The sequence below is a fragment of the Microcaecilia unicolor genome, chromosome 4, assembly GCF_901765095.1.
Source record: "Microcaecilia unicolor chromosome 4, aMicUni1.1, whole genome shotgun sequence".
Taxonomy (NCBI): domain Eukaryota; kingdom Metazoa; phylum Chordata; class Amphibia; order Gymnophiona; family Siphonopidae; genus Microcaecilia; species Microcaecilia unicolor.
In genome coordinates this window covers 37,290,250-37,305,893 of record NC_044034.1, presented here as the reverse complement: position 1 = coordinate 37,305,893, position 15,644 = coordinate 37,290,250, and the positions used below count along the sequence as shown (strand labels likewise).

At 43.1% G+C, this 15,644-nt stretch overlaps 1 protein-coding gene across 1 annotated transcript in view; it reads left to right on the top strand.

The window, feature by feature from the left end:
• ME3 (malic enzyme 3) overlaps positions 1 to 15,644 on the top strand; it is a 202,653-nt gene that overhangs the window by 83,887 nt on the left and 103,122 nt on the right. The window lies entirely within an intron of this gene.

Genomic DNA, 15,644 nt, shown 5'->3' with positions numbered 1-15,644 from the left:
CCAAGAGAGAACTGGAAATTAAACTTGCCATGGAGGCATAAAATGATACTAAAAAATTTATGAAATACTTCAAAGCAAGACGCTTTCGAGGGTGTCCGATCAGTAGGTGACCAAGGGTTAAAAGGAATGCTCAGGGAGGTTAAGGTCATTTCAGAAAAACTAAAAGGGTAATGCACCAACATTCTTAACACGCACTATTTGCCGTAGGGTCCATTGAATAAAATTGGACCATGCAGCAAATGTATGATAGAAGGCATTAACATATGTTACTATGTTAGTTAAATGACCACCTAAATGAATTATTTGCTTCAGTCTTTACTGAGGACATCATTGGTACCCACATCAGAAACCTTTTTCTTATGATATGGAGCAAATAAATCAAATCACTGTAAATCTGTAATAGAGCATTGTAATATGATATTGAGCAGATTAACAAACTAAAGAGTAACAAATCACCGGGTCCACATGGTATTCACCCTAGAGTTTTGGGAAAGTGTAAGAATAAAATTGCTTATCTGTGACTGGTAATCTGTAATCTTTCATTTAAAACTCTGGCAGAAGAATATTTGTTTCAGCTATTCAATTGCTGTGATCAGTAGTGAATGTTGGTTCTTTTGTGTATGGAAGGGGATATGAAAGTGCCGCCATATATTTTAGTTACATTTGTACCCCGCGCTTTCCCACTCATGGCAGGCTCAATGCGGCTTACATGGGGCAATGGAGGGTTAAGTGACTTGCCCAGAGTCACAAGGAGCTGCCTCTGCCTGAAGTGGGAATCGAACTCAGTTCCTCAGGACCAAAGTCCACCACCCTAACCACTAGGCCACTCCAATTGACACCACGCTTTGTGGTGAGAAGTGTTGGCAAGTATGAATATGAAACGAAGGCGAGTGTTAGGCATTTATTTTGAAGAATTAATTTAATATAAGCATTTATAGTCTCCCTTGTTTAGTTCAAGGTGGATAACAGTCAATTATAATAAAAATGTTTGTCTTAACTAGATTCGTACAATCACTTAAATACTTTTTGAATAGCTAAGTTTTCAAGGCCTGTCTAAGATCCCTGTGAAATGAAAAGGATCTTACAAGACAGGGTAATGAGTTCCACCCATAGGGTCCTCTACCTGAAGTAGTTTTATTCCACATCTCCCATAAGCTAACTGACCCTACTTGTAGTCAAATCTCTTTAACTGAATGCAGATGCCAGGTAGGCATGTCAAACAACATAAACCGACTTAACTACCCAGAGGCTACTCCATATAAAATTTCAAACACAAGCATTAGAAGTTTAAATATAATCCTTGCCTTTAAATGGAATCAATGTAGTCAAATCAAAAAGGGAGTAACTCAGTCTTCCCAATCCCTCTCCATAACAGCACGAGCCAATTTAGCTGCTGCATTTAGCAAGATCTGAAGTCTTATGTATTTTCTGTTCTGGAAGACTGAGCAGTACCATGTCGTAATAATCCAAGTGGGATAAAATCAAAGCCTGTGTAACTGTCTATATAATAAAACTCACCCTCAACGTTCTGAAGACACTGACGTCACTGAACTACTACTACTATAAATCATTTCTATAGCGCTACCAGTCATACGCAGCGCTTCACAATTTAACATGAAGAAAAGACAGTCCCTGCTCAAAAGAGCTTACAATCTAAATCAGGACAGACAGACAGGACAAATAAGGGATAAAGGTAGGACAGAAGCCAAGTCACTGATGTCACTTCCTTCATGAAGGGTTCGTGGTGGTGAAGCCACCGAAATCACCAAGTCTGTGGGCCCCGCCCTCGCGTCAAATGTGATGACGTCGAGGGCGGAGCAATGGGGTCACACATCGAGGGCGGAGCAATGGTGTCAGTGGCTTCAGAACGAAGAAGGTGATGAAGGTGCGTTGACGAGGTGCGGAGCAATGGCGTCAGTGGCTTCACAACGACGAAGGGCTAGGGAGGGGGGGTTGGGGAGGAAAACCTTGCTAGCGCCTGTTTCATATGCTCCAGAAACGGGCCTTTTTTTACTAGTTTCTAAATACTTGGGTTCCCAAAAAGATTTTATCCGGTGATCTAACCTCAAATAACATAGAACTTTCTTCACCACCATACTCATGTAAGAATTGATACTTAACCTTGAGTGCATTATTACCCCTAATATTTGGACCTCACTTTCTAACAACAAATTTCCACCAACCAAACATGAATTGGACTGGGGCATCTCCTCATTACAACCCCCTACCCACAAAATATATTTTTTTTTTTTTTTTTTGGGGGGGGGGGGGGGGTATTTTCAAACCACTACAGCGTAGCCAGTCCTGAAAGCTTCATTTATTCGAACAGACTTCCTGTAGAATAGATTCCAGTGTAAGATTATTTATATGCAGAATGATATCTTATTAATGTAATATACCAAGAGAATGCAAGATTAATCCTAATAGGTTTAAATACAAGGTTGAAGATAAAAATGATCCTTGTAGAACTCCCTGATCCATAGGCTAAGCCTTAGATAATTGTTTCTACCTGCTAACTTGTTGTTAAAAAAAAAGCCCTAAATTATTCAAACACTACACCTGTGGCTCCTGCATCTCTTATTCAAATCAACAAATTATGGGGAAAGGCTGAAACAGCTTGGAGAAAAGATGGCTGAGGGGAGATATGATAGAGGTATATAAAATACTGAGTGGAGTGGAATGGGTAGACGTGAATCGCTTGTCTACTCTTTCCAAAAATACTAGGACTAGGGGGCACGCAATGAAGCTACAAAGATGTTAATTTAAAATGAATCGGAGAAAATATTTCTTCACTCAGTGTGTAATTGAATTCTGGAATTCGTTGCCAGAGAATGTGGTAAAGTTGATGCATGTGGGAAAAAAAGAACCCAAATTATAGCTACGTCATGCAAGGTTCCACGTTAGGAGTTACGAACCAAGATAGGGATCTGGGCGGCGGCGTTGATAATACACTGAAACCTTCTGCTCAGTGTGCTGCTGCGGCTAGGAAAGCTAATAGAATGTTGGGTATTATTAGGAAAGGTATGGAAAACAGGTGTGAGGATGTTATAATGCCGTTGTATCGCTCCATGGTGCGACCGCACCTTGAGTATTGTGTTCAATTCTGGTAGAGGTATATAAAATAATGAGTGGAGTGGAACAGGTGGATGTGAAGCATCTGTTCACGCTTTCCAAAAATAATAGGACTAGGGAGCATGCCATGAAACTACAGTGTAGTAAATTTAAAACAAATCGGAGAAACATTTTCTTCACCCAACGCATAATTAAACTCTGGAATTTGTTGCCGGAGAACGTGGTGAAGGCTGTTAGTTTGGCAGAGTTTAAAAAGGGGTTAGACGGTTTCCTAAAGGACAAGTCCATAAACCACTACTAAATGGACTTGGGAAAAATCCACAATTCCGGGAATAACATGTATAGAATGTTTGTACGTTTGGGAAGCTTGCCAGGTGCCCTTGGCCTGGATTGGCCGCTGTCGTGGACAGGACTCTGGGCTCGATGAACCCTTGGTCTTTTCCCAGTGTGGCATTACTTATGTACTTACCTCATGGTGGACTTAGAGGTTTATCTCATTGTGGACTTAGATATTCAGCAGCCCTTTTCCATTTTATATGTGGTGCTAACTTCCCCCTTGATAATTACATTGCTCTGCATTGTCTCTGTTTTCTCCTGTATCAATTTTAATGATAAAATCTAACCATTCAGACCACTATTAAGTTAGATGAGAAACAAAATTCTGATATTCCACACACTTAAAACTAGTAGAGGAGGTAATAGCATCTAACTTGTGCCCCTCCCCTCCCCGTACACACACACACATGGGAGCAACCTTCATTCGTTATTTTCAAGTTAAAACTTTCTAAAAGATTAAAGAGTGATAGTAATCTGAAGCTGATTATTCCCTACTATTATAATAAACCAAAGTTGTGACACATAATCTATATATATAAAAGGCACTTTGAAGCCTCAAGCCGGAAACGTGAGGCGCCCGAGATATCCGGTTTGGGCTGCAGGCTCCAGCCACTGTAGCTCCGCCCTCGCGTCAAAACGCGATGACGTTGAGGGCGGGGCGGCCCTCGCGTCAAAACGCGATGACGTTGAGGGCGGGGCGGCCCTCGCAACCATGTCACTGAGGGACGAAGGGAGGAAGAGGAGAGGTGTGCAACTCGGAACGGAGGCACGGAGGGGGTGTCTGCAACTCGGGAGGGAGGACCGGGGGGGGGGGGGGATTACCCTGCTAGCGCCCGTTTCATTTTTTCCAGAAACGGGCATTTCTTACTAGTTTATCAATAAAGTCTTCAGCTCATCCACTGTGGAAATCCAATTCTCTGGTGGTCTGTGTACCACTAGAAGATCTACCGGTATGTCAGTCCTAGAAGTAGGCAATTTCTCTAAGAGAAGTTAATGGAAGTTTGTTAAATACTTTGGAGTTGGGCCATTAAAGTAAGTATTCAACATTTCTTAACAAAGAAAGGGTTGGGGGGTTTTTTCAGGACCTGTGATTGCAAACTGATTTTAGAAGCAAGTAACTCTTTTTGGATTAAAATTTCTGAGGTCCTTTTCTACTTTTAATTACAAGATGGAACATGCTTATATGAATGCTCTCTAGAAGAAAACTGCTCTTATGGAAGGAAAGCTACAATCGCTATCGCAACCAAGCAGCCTTTGCCAAAAAAAAACAAAAAACGTTTTCTTCAATCTTATTCAAGCTACTAATTCTTGGCCTTAAACCCTGTTTTGTTTCCATACTAACAAATCCATCCCAAGGTCCATGTCTGTCACCCAATATTTTTGCCAGCTTATTTAATTAAAAAAAAAAAGTTAGATTCTTAAGCAAAACTTGGGATCTTCCATGGTGGCAGGTTTTTCTTCCCCAGTTCACTGACAAACTATCTGTAATCTACCCCCACTATATACATGTCCATACAAATGGTCTACTTTTGTTTTTAATTTATTAATTGAAGGGCCTTGCACCTGCTTCCTGGACTTCAGTGACCAGAAATGCCTTACTAGGTTCTGGTTTGACAGGGCTGCTATACAGCATCTCCATGACCAGCTACAACTCCTCCAATATCCCAGGACAAACAGGAATAATCCTGTGCCAGTCCACCTGAAGGTCACTGTCTCCCTCGCCTTTCTTGTCACTGGCACTTTCCAGTCAGTGCTAGCAGTCAATGTAGGCCTCGCCCAGCCTGCCATGTCCAACTGTCTTGCTCAGTTCCTCGATGCCTTCCTCACCCACACCTCACACTATATTACCTTCCTCGCTATTGCCCAGGCACTCCAGAACAACATGGCTCAGTTCTACGTAAATTTAAAACAAATCAGAGAAAATATTTCTTCATTCAGTGTGAAATTAAACTCTGGAATTTGTTGCCAGAGAATGTGGTAAAAGCAGTTAGCTTTGTGGGGTTTAAAAAAGGTTTGGATAGCTTCCTAAATGAAATGTCCCAAAGCCATTGTTAAGATGGACTTGGGGAAAATCCACTGCTTATTTCTAGGATAAACAGCACAAAATATACAGTTATGGGGTCTTGCCTGGACTGGCCACTGTTAGAAACAGGATGCTGGGCTTGATGGACCTTGGGTCTATCCCAGTATAGCAACGCTTAGTTCATATGTTCTTATGACCCCCCCCCCCCCCCCCCCCGGGGCACATGAGGACACCTATAGGAATAGAAAATCATATCACTCCATGAACATGCAGGTCATGTGTGCGATGCTCAGGGGAAAATTGTTGATATGTGTGCCTGCTACCTAAGCATTACCCATGATGTCTACATTCTCCAGAATTCAAGAATCTACAACAGGTTTGACCTAGGGGAGATCACTAGCAGCTGGCTCTTAGGTAAGCAGTACAGGGATTCCCAAACCCCATACCCCCTCCCCCTACTAACCTTTAACATATTCCCTCCCTCTAGACGCCCTTAGAACCCACACCTCCACAAGGTCATTATACCAGCCAATACACACCCATGTCTGTGATTCTGCTTCCCCCCACAGGTGACAGAGGCTACCCCCAACAAATGTGGCTCATAACTCCCATAGTCCACCCCCAAAATGAGGCATAAGAGTATCTGCACCTTCATAGAACGGACCTTTTACCAGCTCAGAAATCGCTTCAGATATCTGGACTATTCCAGAGAGGAGCTCATCTACAGTCCTGAAAACGTTGCTAAACCTTTCATGGCCTGCTGCATTCTGCACAATCTGGCTCTCCAAAAAGACAGGCCTGTTATAGGAGCGACAGCATCCACAGCAGCTGCCAGAACCAGAGGATAAGGAGCCTTCTCCTTCCCCCCTGCTCACAGAGCTAACCAGGGAGCATACCAGCTGGGGCTCCACACCAGACAAAGACTCATTCTCATCAATTTTCAGTAAAGGTAAGTGCACTATTTATTAATGCACAACACCTCTGTAACATCCCCCACCACCACTACCCCCCTCCCCACACACACCCCAGCACACAACGCCACAGCATGGCAATCAGGTGAACATAAGAATAGCCATACTGAGTCAGACCACTGGTCCATCTAGCCCAGTTTCCTGCTTTCAATAGTGGCCAATCCAGGTCACAAGTATCTGGCAACCCCCCCCCCCCCCCCCCCCCCCCCCCCCACCCAAAAAAAAAAAAAAAAAAAAAAAATCTGTAGTGTATGTAGTATTTTTTTATATTATGTATGTGAACTTTGTAACCTGTCCAGTACTGTGGATGGAATGGACATGAGGGAAGCCACTTCTTGCCCCAGGATCGGTAGCATGGAATGTCGCTACTCCTTGGGATTCCAGAATCTTGCTACTCTTTGGGGTTCTGGAATGTTGCTACTAATTCGATTTCTGCCAGGTACTTATGACCTGGATTGGCCACCGTTGGAAGCAGGATACTGGGCTAGATGGACCATTGGTCTTACTCAGTATGGTTATTCTTATGTTCTTAAAACAATTAACTGCTTTTATTAATTATGTGCCTTAATATCAGATGTTAATGAGGGTATAGGGCATTAATGCACCTGTAACACCTGCATAGAAGAGAAGTGGCAGGCCTATTATGGGTAAAAAGTGTTCACCAGGCAAAGCCCAAAGCTCTGACAATGTTTTTATAAGAACAAGCTTGGGATCTGGTGATAGCTCTGTCATTGGTCACACATGAGTGTCCCAGAACCACACTGCCAGGCAAAGTGTCTTTGCTGTGCCCATTGCCAGTAAAATAATGTACAGTCGGAAGGTAGCTTTCATACCCCTCTACAATCAAGAAGCTAACACCAGAAGACATGACCTTGAACAGATAATGCAGGCTGAGTGATGGATGAGTAATGGATCCTCTGAGTAAAAAGTTATCTCATCAGGAGGAGCCACGTGTAGTGTATGGGAAACTCAATAGCCATATTGAATTCCGATATATGTAATTTGTAATTGAACAATAAAATATATTGTGAAGAGTGAACCAGGGTAACATACATAGGGTGTTCTGAATGATAATCCCATCAAATATATTAACAGTACTATGGGAGAAGGGTTTGGTAGGGAGGAGCCATTGTCAGTGCACAATGGTATCCACCTAGTGACCAAATGTAGGATCTGTAATTGTAGGGTTCTGGAAGAAGCCTGGAACATGGCCTCCAGCAGAGGACTTCTCATTGCCGGAGGATGTGGTAACAGCGGTTAAATATCTGGGTTTAAAAAAGGTTTGGACAAGGTCTGGAGGAAAAGTCCATAGTCTGTTATTGAGATAAGCTTAAGGGAAGTCACTGTTTGCCCTGGGATTAGTAGCATTGAATGCTGCTACTAATTGGGTTTTGCCAGGTACTTGTGACATGGATTGGCCACTGTTGGAAGCAGGATACTGAGCTAGGGACCACTGGTCTGACCCAGTATGGCTATTCTTATGTTCTTTCATTTAGTTAGGGTATATAATATAAGGGGAAAATGAAAACTCATGACGGCAAATCCCAGCCCTTGTACCAGTGGAGCTTGAAACCCAGACAAGCAAAAGGAAACTGCTAGGTCCATAAATATAAAGTAGGCCTCATCTATTTTTCAGTTTTGTGGGATTCTTATACTGAAACCTGAAGAGATTGCTTCTGTGCTTGTGGGAAGCATGAATTATTAGAAACAGTCTCAAGTAACCCATGCATTCAGTCGAGGATTATGAAAATTTGCTAAAGTTGAGTCTAAACAGATGCACATGATGGAATTTGATGATCCCATGAGTCATTTTATAAACACTTCACAGGCTGTTGTATTATGAAAACTGTGATAAATACAAAAAGGGGGGGGGAAGGGAATTTGGGGACTCTTTTAATAAGCTACGGTAAACACTAAGGCGTGCTTACCGCACGTTAAAAGCCTACTGTGGGGCAAGCTGAGGTGTCCCATAGTAATATTGGCATACACTCCTTTAGTAAAAGGGCCTGTTAGTGAAACCTTCATTATAAACTTAGTTTAATGAAAAGAATTATATCAAGAGTAACATGTATCTTCCAAGTTCTGTTCTACTATACTATGAAAGCAGATGTGAGTTATGGTACCAGTACTTAAATTGTGAAACAGGTCAAAGGAATAGTCAATAATAATTATTTATCCATTTAAGTAACATAGAAACATGACAGCAGATAAGGGCCAAATGGCCCATCCTCTGCAACCACTGTCTCCTCCTTTCCCTAATAGATGGCTGTCCTACATTTTCTTAAATTCAGACACAGTTCTTGTCTCCACCACCTCCACTGGGAGGCTGTTCCACACGTTCACCACCCTTTCTATTAAAAATTATTTCCTTAGATTTCTCCTGAGCCTATAGTCTCTTTACTTCATCCTATGCCCTCTCATTCCAGAGTTTTCTTCATTTGAAAAAGGTTTACCTCTTGTACATTAATGCCACTGAGATATTTAAGTATCTCTATCATATCCTCTCTGTCCTGCCTTTCTTCCAGAGTGTTCATATTGAGGTCTATAAGTCTGTCCCCGTACACTTTATGACAGAGATCACTGACCAATTTTGTAGCTACCTCTGGACTGATCCCATCCTGACTCCATCCTGTTTATATCTTTTTGAAGATGCAGTCTTCAGAATTGCACACAGTATTCTAAATGGGACCTCACCAGAGACTTTTACAAGGGCACTATCTCCTCTTTTTTTCCTTTGTACCCAAGAATCCTTCTGACTTTGACGATTGCCTTTTCTACCTGTTTTGCCACCTCAAGATCATCAGATACGTTCACCCCCAAATCCGCTGTTTTGTACACAGAAGTACTTCACCCCCTATACTATGCCCATTCCCTTGGATTTTTGCAACCCAAGTGTATGACCGTGCATTTTTTAGCATTAAATCTTAGCTCTTCAAACTTAGGTAGATCCCTCTGGGATGTGTACCCCAGGGGCGTATCTGAACTGCGGCGGTAGGGGGGGCCAGGGCCAGAGTGAGGGGGCACATTATAGCCCCCCCCCCCCGCCGCCGCCGCCGCCGCCGCCGCTGCCATTGCCGATCCCCCTCCCCCCAGCTGCTACCATTTCCAACCCTCCCCCTCCGTTGCTTGCCTACCTTCGCTGGCGGGGGACCCCAACCCCCGCCAGCCGAGGTCCGCGTCCTCCTGCCGCTGCCGCTGCCGGCTGCCTTTGGTCCTTTCATTTGTCCATTGAAGCTGCCTGGCGCCGACGAAAGTTTCTTTTGACTCTGACGTCGCTGCACGTTGTACGTGCAGGACGTCAGACTCAGAAACATTTTCTGAGCCTGACGTCCTGCACGTACAACGTGCAGCGACGTCAGACTCAAAAGAAACTTTCGTCGGCGCCAGCTTCAATAGACAAATGAAAGGACCAAAGGCAGCCGGCAGCGGCAGGAAGACGCGGACCTCGGCTGGCGGGGGTTGGGGTCCCCCGCCAGCGAAGGTAGGCGAGCAACGGAGGGGGAGGGTTGGCAGCGGTAGGGGGGTCCAGGGCGAAATCTGCGGGGGCCCAGGCCCCTGAGGCCCCACGCAGATACGCCCCTGGTGTACCCTATTGCAGAATTTGGTGTCATCTGCAAAGAGACAAACCTTACCAGACAGTCCTTCCACAATATCACTCACAAAGATGACTCATATTGTGGTTCTTTTAAAGACGTGAAAAGATCCATTGTTACTGGATTCATACTGGCCGATATCATTGTTGAATGTGGAAACAAAGCTCCTGGCTAAGGTTCTGGCTCCTGCCTACTCTACTGCACATTGCCCAGGTGGGGTTTGTTCAGGGGTGCTCGGTGGCCAAAAATGTTCGTAAAATCCTTGCTTCCCTAGCACACCAGGAGTTGACATCCCTACCTTCTCTGTTAGTGAGTTTCAATGCTGAGAATCCATTCAACCAGGTTATTTGGACTTCATGTTTTCGGTGTTATGGAAATATGACTTTCTGGACAACTTCATCCGATTTATACGCATTTTATATGCCAACCCTAGGGCAAAGGTGGTGGTCAGTGGATTTGAATCAGAAGCTTTCCCTATACTTCGGGGTACTTGCCAGGGCTGCCCACTTTCTCCGTTATTATTTATCCTTACATTGGACCCTTTGATCCGAGATTTCTATGCTAACCCAGAGATTAGGAGAATGGTCCTGGGTGCCCATTGCTTCAAGCTTGCTGCTTTTGAGAATGATCTCTTTGTGCATCTAGTAGACCTTTATGACACTTTAGCTGCTTTACTGGAGAGTTTCTCAGAATACGGAGACTTTGTGCAGGTTTTAAGTTGAACCTCCAGAAATTGGTGGTGCTACCAACTGATGATGCAGTCTGGCAACTCTGGAGGCACAGTTTCCCTCTCTGCTGGGAACTGGCACATTTTGCTACCTTGGTGTGCAGTTGGACATAGATTCAAGGAACCTTTACTCCGTAAACGTTTCCCAATTTTCGAAAGAGACAAGACATCTGTTGGAGGGTTGGCATACATTACTTTTGTCTTTGACGGGGAGGATAAATCTGATCAAGATGATCTTGTTTCCTAAGTGGCTCTATTTACTTCAAACTCTTCCCCTCTAGTTATTGAAAAAGGATCTTACCTGGTTAAATAGGCTGTTTGCTAGATTCTGCTGGGCGGGGAAGAAAGCCAAGATCAGACTCCCTTGACTGCTGGGTAATTGGTTTACCTAATATTAGGCTTTACAATATAGCATTCCTCTTATGCCATTTGTTTGATTGGATTACTTGGGGTCAGTATTATACTCCAATCTTTTACGAGAGAGCTTTATTTTCTTACCACTTTCTCTGCCTGCATCAAGCTCCCTACTAAATGATTCCAAATGAGTCCTTGGACTCCTAGTGTGCTTTTCCATCCTCTACTAGAGGCATGGAAATGTTTAGTTGGTTTGCTGGGAGGGAAACCCGTTAACTAGAGATTAACTGCCCCTTCGTAGCAATATTACTTTCTTGCCAGGAGGAGACAATCGTGCCTTTGTCAGATGGAGGCTAGGGGCCTGGTTCTGTTAGAACATGGGATTACCCCGGAGGGCACACTGAGGACCGTGGATGATCTCATCCCCATGGATATTAGGGTGTGGGAAGACCACTTTGCGTGCTGTTAGTTGAAACACTGTTATGGCAGCTTATAGTGGGCGGCCCTAGGGATGAAGATGGGGGGAGAAGCTATGGGCTTTTTTTAGCTCCTTGGCAGAAGAGATCTATTGCAAGCCTTCATAAGGCACTTAGTGGTCAAATGGGGGAGAAGGAGTATGGATAACTGCGAGATAGATGGAAGTGGGACCTGGTACCCCCCTGCGGAATTGTAAGATTGTAGCTCTAAGGAAAACACCACAGATCATGACGACGACCACATTGCTGGAGACACACTTTAGATTCATACGTAGGGCTTACATTTCCCAACTGCAACTGTTTCATGCAGGACTTTTGCCCACTGCACAGTGCCTTTAATGTGCTGCAAAGGAAAATTAATTTTTCCACTCTTCCTGGAGCTGCTGGAAGATCCAGCTTTTCTGGAGTGAACTCAACCAGTATCTAGGTCATGTCCTTCATATGATGATTTCTTTAGTCCCTCAGACTTATCTGTTGGGGGCAGTGAATATTGAGACAGAGAGGGAAAGGGAAACTTCTATTTTGAAAATTGAGATTGGTGGTGATTAAATGCATAATGCAGACTTGGGTATCTGCAGAAGCTCCATCATTCTAGATTTGGAGGAATTAGATGCATGCTGTGGCCCTATGGATGCTTCCTCATCTCATAAACGCACACAGAAGTTTTTGCTCATTTGGGAGGATTTTACTAACACATTGACACCATTGGGTTGCAGTTCTCTGCTAAATAAACTATGTTTATAAAAGATTGTCAGAGGCAGCATATGTGTTAGGGGTGGGATAAAGGGGGTCATGGGGGAGAGAGGAGCGTGGTACAGTTGGGCCCCCTTTGAGTTTAGTCCAGGAGACCAGAAGGAACCCGGTCTCCTGGTATTTATCCTTCCGGGGACAAGGCTTGGGTCCAGCCAGGTTTCATAGGGTTTTTTCCCCTGGTTCCATGGAGCAATGCATTCGGGGGAGGGGGGTAGGGCCAGGTGAAAGGGAGTGTTTTTTTCTTTTTTTCCTTTACATAAGTAACAAAATGATGACAAATAGGTTTTCCCTTTTTTTGTACATGTTTGTATAATTATGTTAAGTATTGATACTTTTCTACACAATTATAATGTACATTTGCATTGGTTGTTCTCTTTGTCATCAATAAAAATTGTTGAAACTAAAATAATGGAAGCTCTGTTGAAGGATAGTGAACTTTCAGGAATTCAATGGGTTACACAGTCCGAGGCAACATGGTTTTACTGGGTAACCAGAGAATTGATTAGAGGACATATGTTAGATATGGTTCAGTTGGATTTTAGAAAAGACTTTGACACAGTTCTCTATGGGGGGGGGGGGGGGCTCATTAATAAACTTAGCAGACTGATGTTAGGACCCAAAGTGGTGAACTGGATTTGAAACTGGTTGACTGACAGATGACAGAGGGTGGCAGTAAATGGAATTTCCTCGGAGGAAAGAAAGGTGAGTAATGCAGTGCCTCAAGGATTGGTAATGTGACCAATTCTGTTCAATATATTTATTGACATTTAGTGACTGCCAAAGGACTGAAAAGGAAAAATATGTCTTTTTGACATGGCAGAAAGATTTGCAAGAGCGGACATCCTGGAGGGAACAGAATACATGAGAAGAGATCTACAAACTTTAGAAGAATGGTCTAATATTTGGCAGTTAACTTTTAATGCAAAGAAATGCAGGGTGATGCACTTGAAATCCAAAGGAGCTGTATGTGCTGGTGGAGGAAGAGAGGTTGATATGCACAGATTGGGAGAGGAACCTGGGGTGATAGTGTCTGAAGATCTCTAGGCTGCAAAACAATGTGACAAGATGATGGCTGTAGCCAGAAGGATGCTGGACTGCATAGAAAGGCATAACCTGCACAAAAAGGGAGGTATACAATTCATTGGTGAGACTCCCACTTGGAATATTGTGTTCAGTTCTGGAGACCATAAGAAAACTTGAAGCAGTCCAGCAGAAGGTCATGAAAATGGTATGTTAGTCCATAATAAATGGAAAGGGGAGGGGGGATATTAATGTGGAGAAAAAAGAGATCTTACAAGAAAGGTATTAGCAGTTATACATCCACTGCCTAAATATAAACCCTGATTCTCTCATACCCCAAAATTGACTACTCCCCAGAAAAAGTCAATTTTTTGGACACCACGGTCTCAATCAGTGATGGCTGTATACAAACATCTATATACAAGAAACCCACAGACAGATGCAGCTACCTCCACAACTCCAGCTTCCATCCTTCACATACAAAAAGATCCATCATTTACAGCCAAGCCACAAGATACCACCGTATCTGCTCTGACCCAGGGGACAGAGACAGACACCTTAAAAGCCTGACTGCATCCTTCAAACAGAAAGGCTACAACCCCAAAATAATCTCCAAGAATATTGCCTCCTCCCTCAAAACACCCAGGGAGAATCTGCAACAGTACAAGGAGAAAAAAATCCACAGACAGAATCCCCCTTGTAGTGACATACAATCCAGAGCTGGAAAAACTGAGGAAATCATAAGAGATCTACAACCTATACTCCAGGAGGATGAATTACTGAAAGAGATATTCCCATCCCCACCAGTACTGGCCTTCCGACAGCCACCCAACTTAAAACACAAGCTAATCAGAAGTAAACTTCCATCACAGACTGAAAAGGAACAGAAGGGCACACGTCCCCGTAATTTATCCAGTTGCAAACTATGCCAAAATATTTCACAGGACCCCACAGTTATCCACAAAGGAAAGATATTCAACATAAAGTGATCTTTCACTTGCTCATCTTCCAATGTGGTATATATCATTCAGTGTAAAAAATGTAACAAAGGATGCTATATTGGAGAAACAGGCCAGATGCTTAAGACAAGATTCAATTTACATAGACATCACATGAACAATACAGCCAAGTAGGGCCTCCACCCCGGTGGGACAGCACTTCACAGAACCAGGACACTGTACCAGTGATTTCACAGTAAGAATCCTGAAAGGTAACTTTAAAACCATACAAGAACGTAAGACCTTTGAAGTCAGAATGATTGAATATTTTAACACCCAACAGAAAGGACTTAACAAGGATCTGGGGTTCCTAGCCCATTATAAACCATAAAGCTGTATGTCTCTGTTGATCACCCTCCCCTCACCTATCCACACCCATCCTGTTAGAATATCAATGATATGCTTTGATGTCCCCATGCATACTTCCTACCCACCCCCATCCTCCCACCCTGTCAGACTGTCATAGTAATGCTTGAATGTTTTCACTTATATACACTGTCAGCTAGCACATTTGCTTATTTCCGATCTGAGGAAGAAGGGCAACCTTCGAAAGCTAATCAAGAAATGTATTAAGTTGTGTCCAATAAAAAAGGTATCATCTTATTTTCTTTTCCATGTTTTATTTTGTTTGATTTCTATTGATAACCTTAAGAGTGGACTAACAGGGCTACCACACTCCTCTCATACCCCAGGTACTGCAACAATTTCTTAGTTTGAAGAAAAATCTTTTAACTGTTCTTGCTCAAAGAAAAATACCAGGTATTTCCCTCTTTTATCACACATTTATAGAGGTAATGCAACGTGTATGATAAAGAGAACAAGTGGTACTTAATGAGCAAAATGTTATTAATAATACTATTGGATTGTTGGTTTCAGTCATGAATTGGTAATGAGCAATGGTAATGGGCAGACTTCATGGACTGTTCAGATTTTTATCTATTGTCAATTACTATGTCACAAAAAAAAAAAAAAAAAACGGCTCTCAGTGCATCTGAGTGTGTCTAGTAACAGCAGGAAAAACTCAGATCTGACCCAGAAACAAAACTTGTGAATGGCAAAAGCTATAGTTTAATAATCATGTTCCTGCAGGAACACAGAAGTTACTAGGAGAATTGCTGTTTCCATTTCCTCACTACCAAATTGCGCCAATAAGGCTGAGACACCCAGACTGTCCAGAGTGGTTATCACTTCACCTCCATATTCTCCCAATACTCCCCCAGGCTTACCAGGTAGATAGTGCATCTTACTAATGGGAGGGATCCCAGACTCAGGGGTTGTAAGCCCTCCAATGAATATTTTTTTTAACAATTTGTGTGGGGCT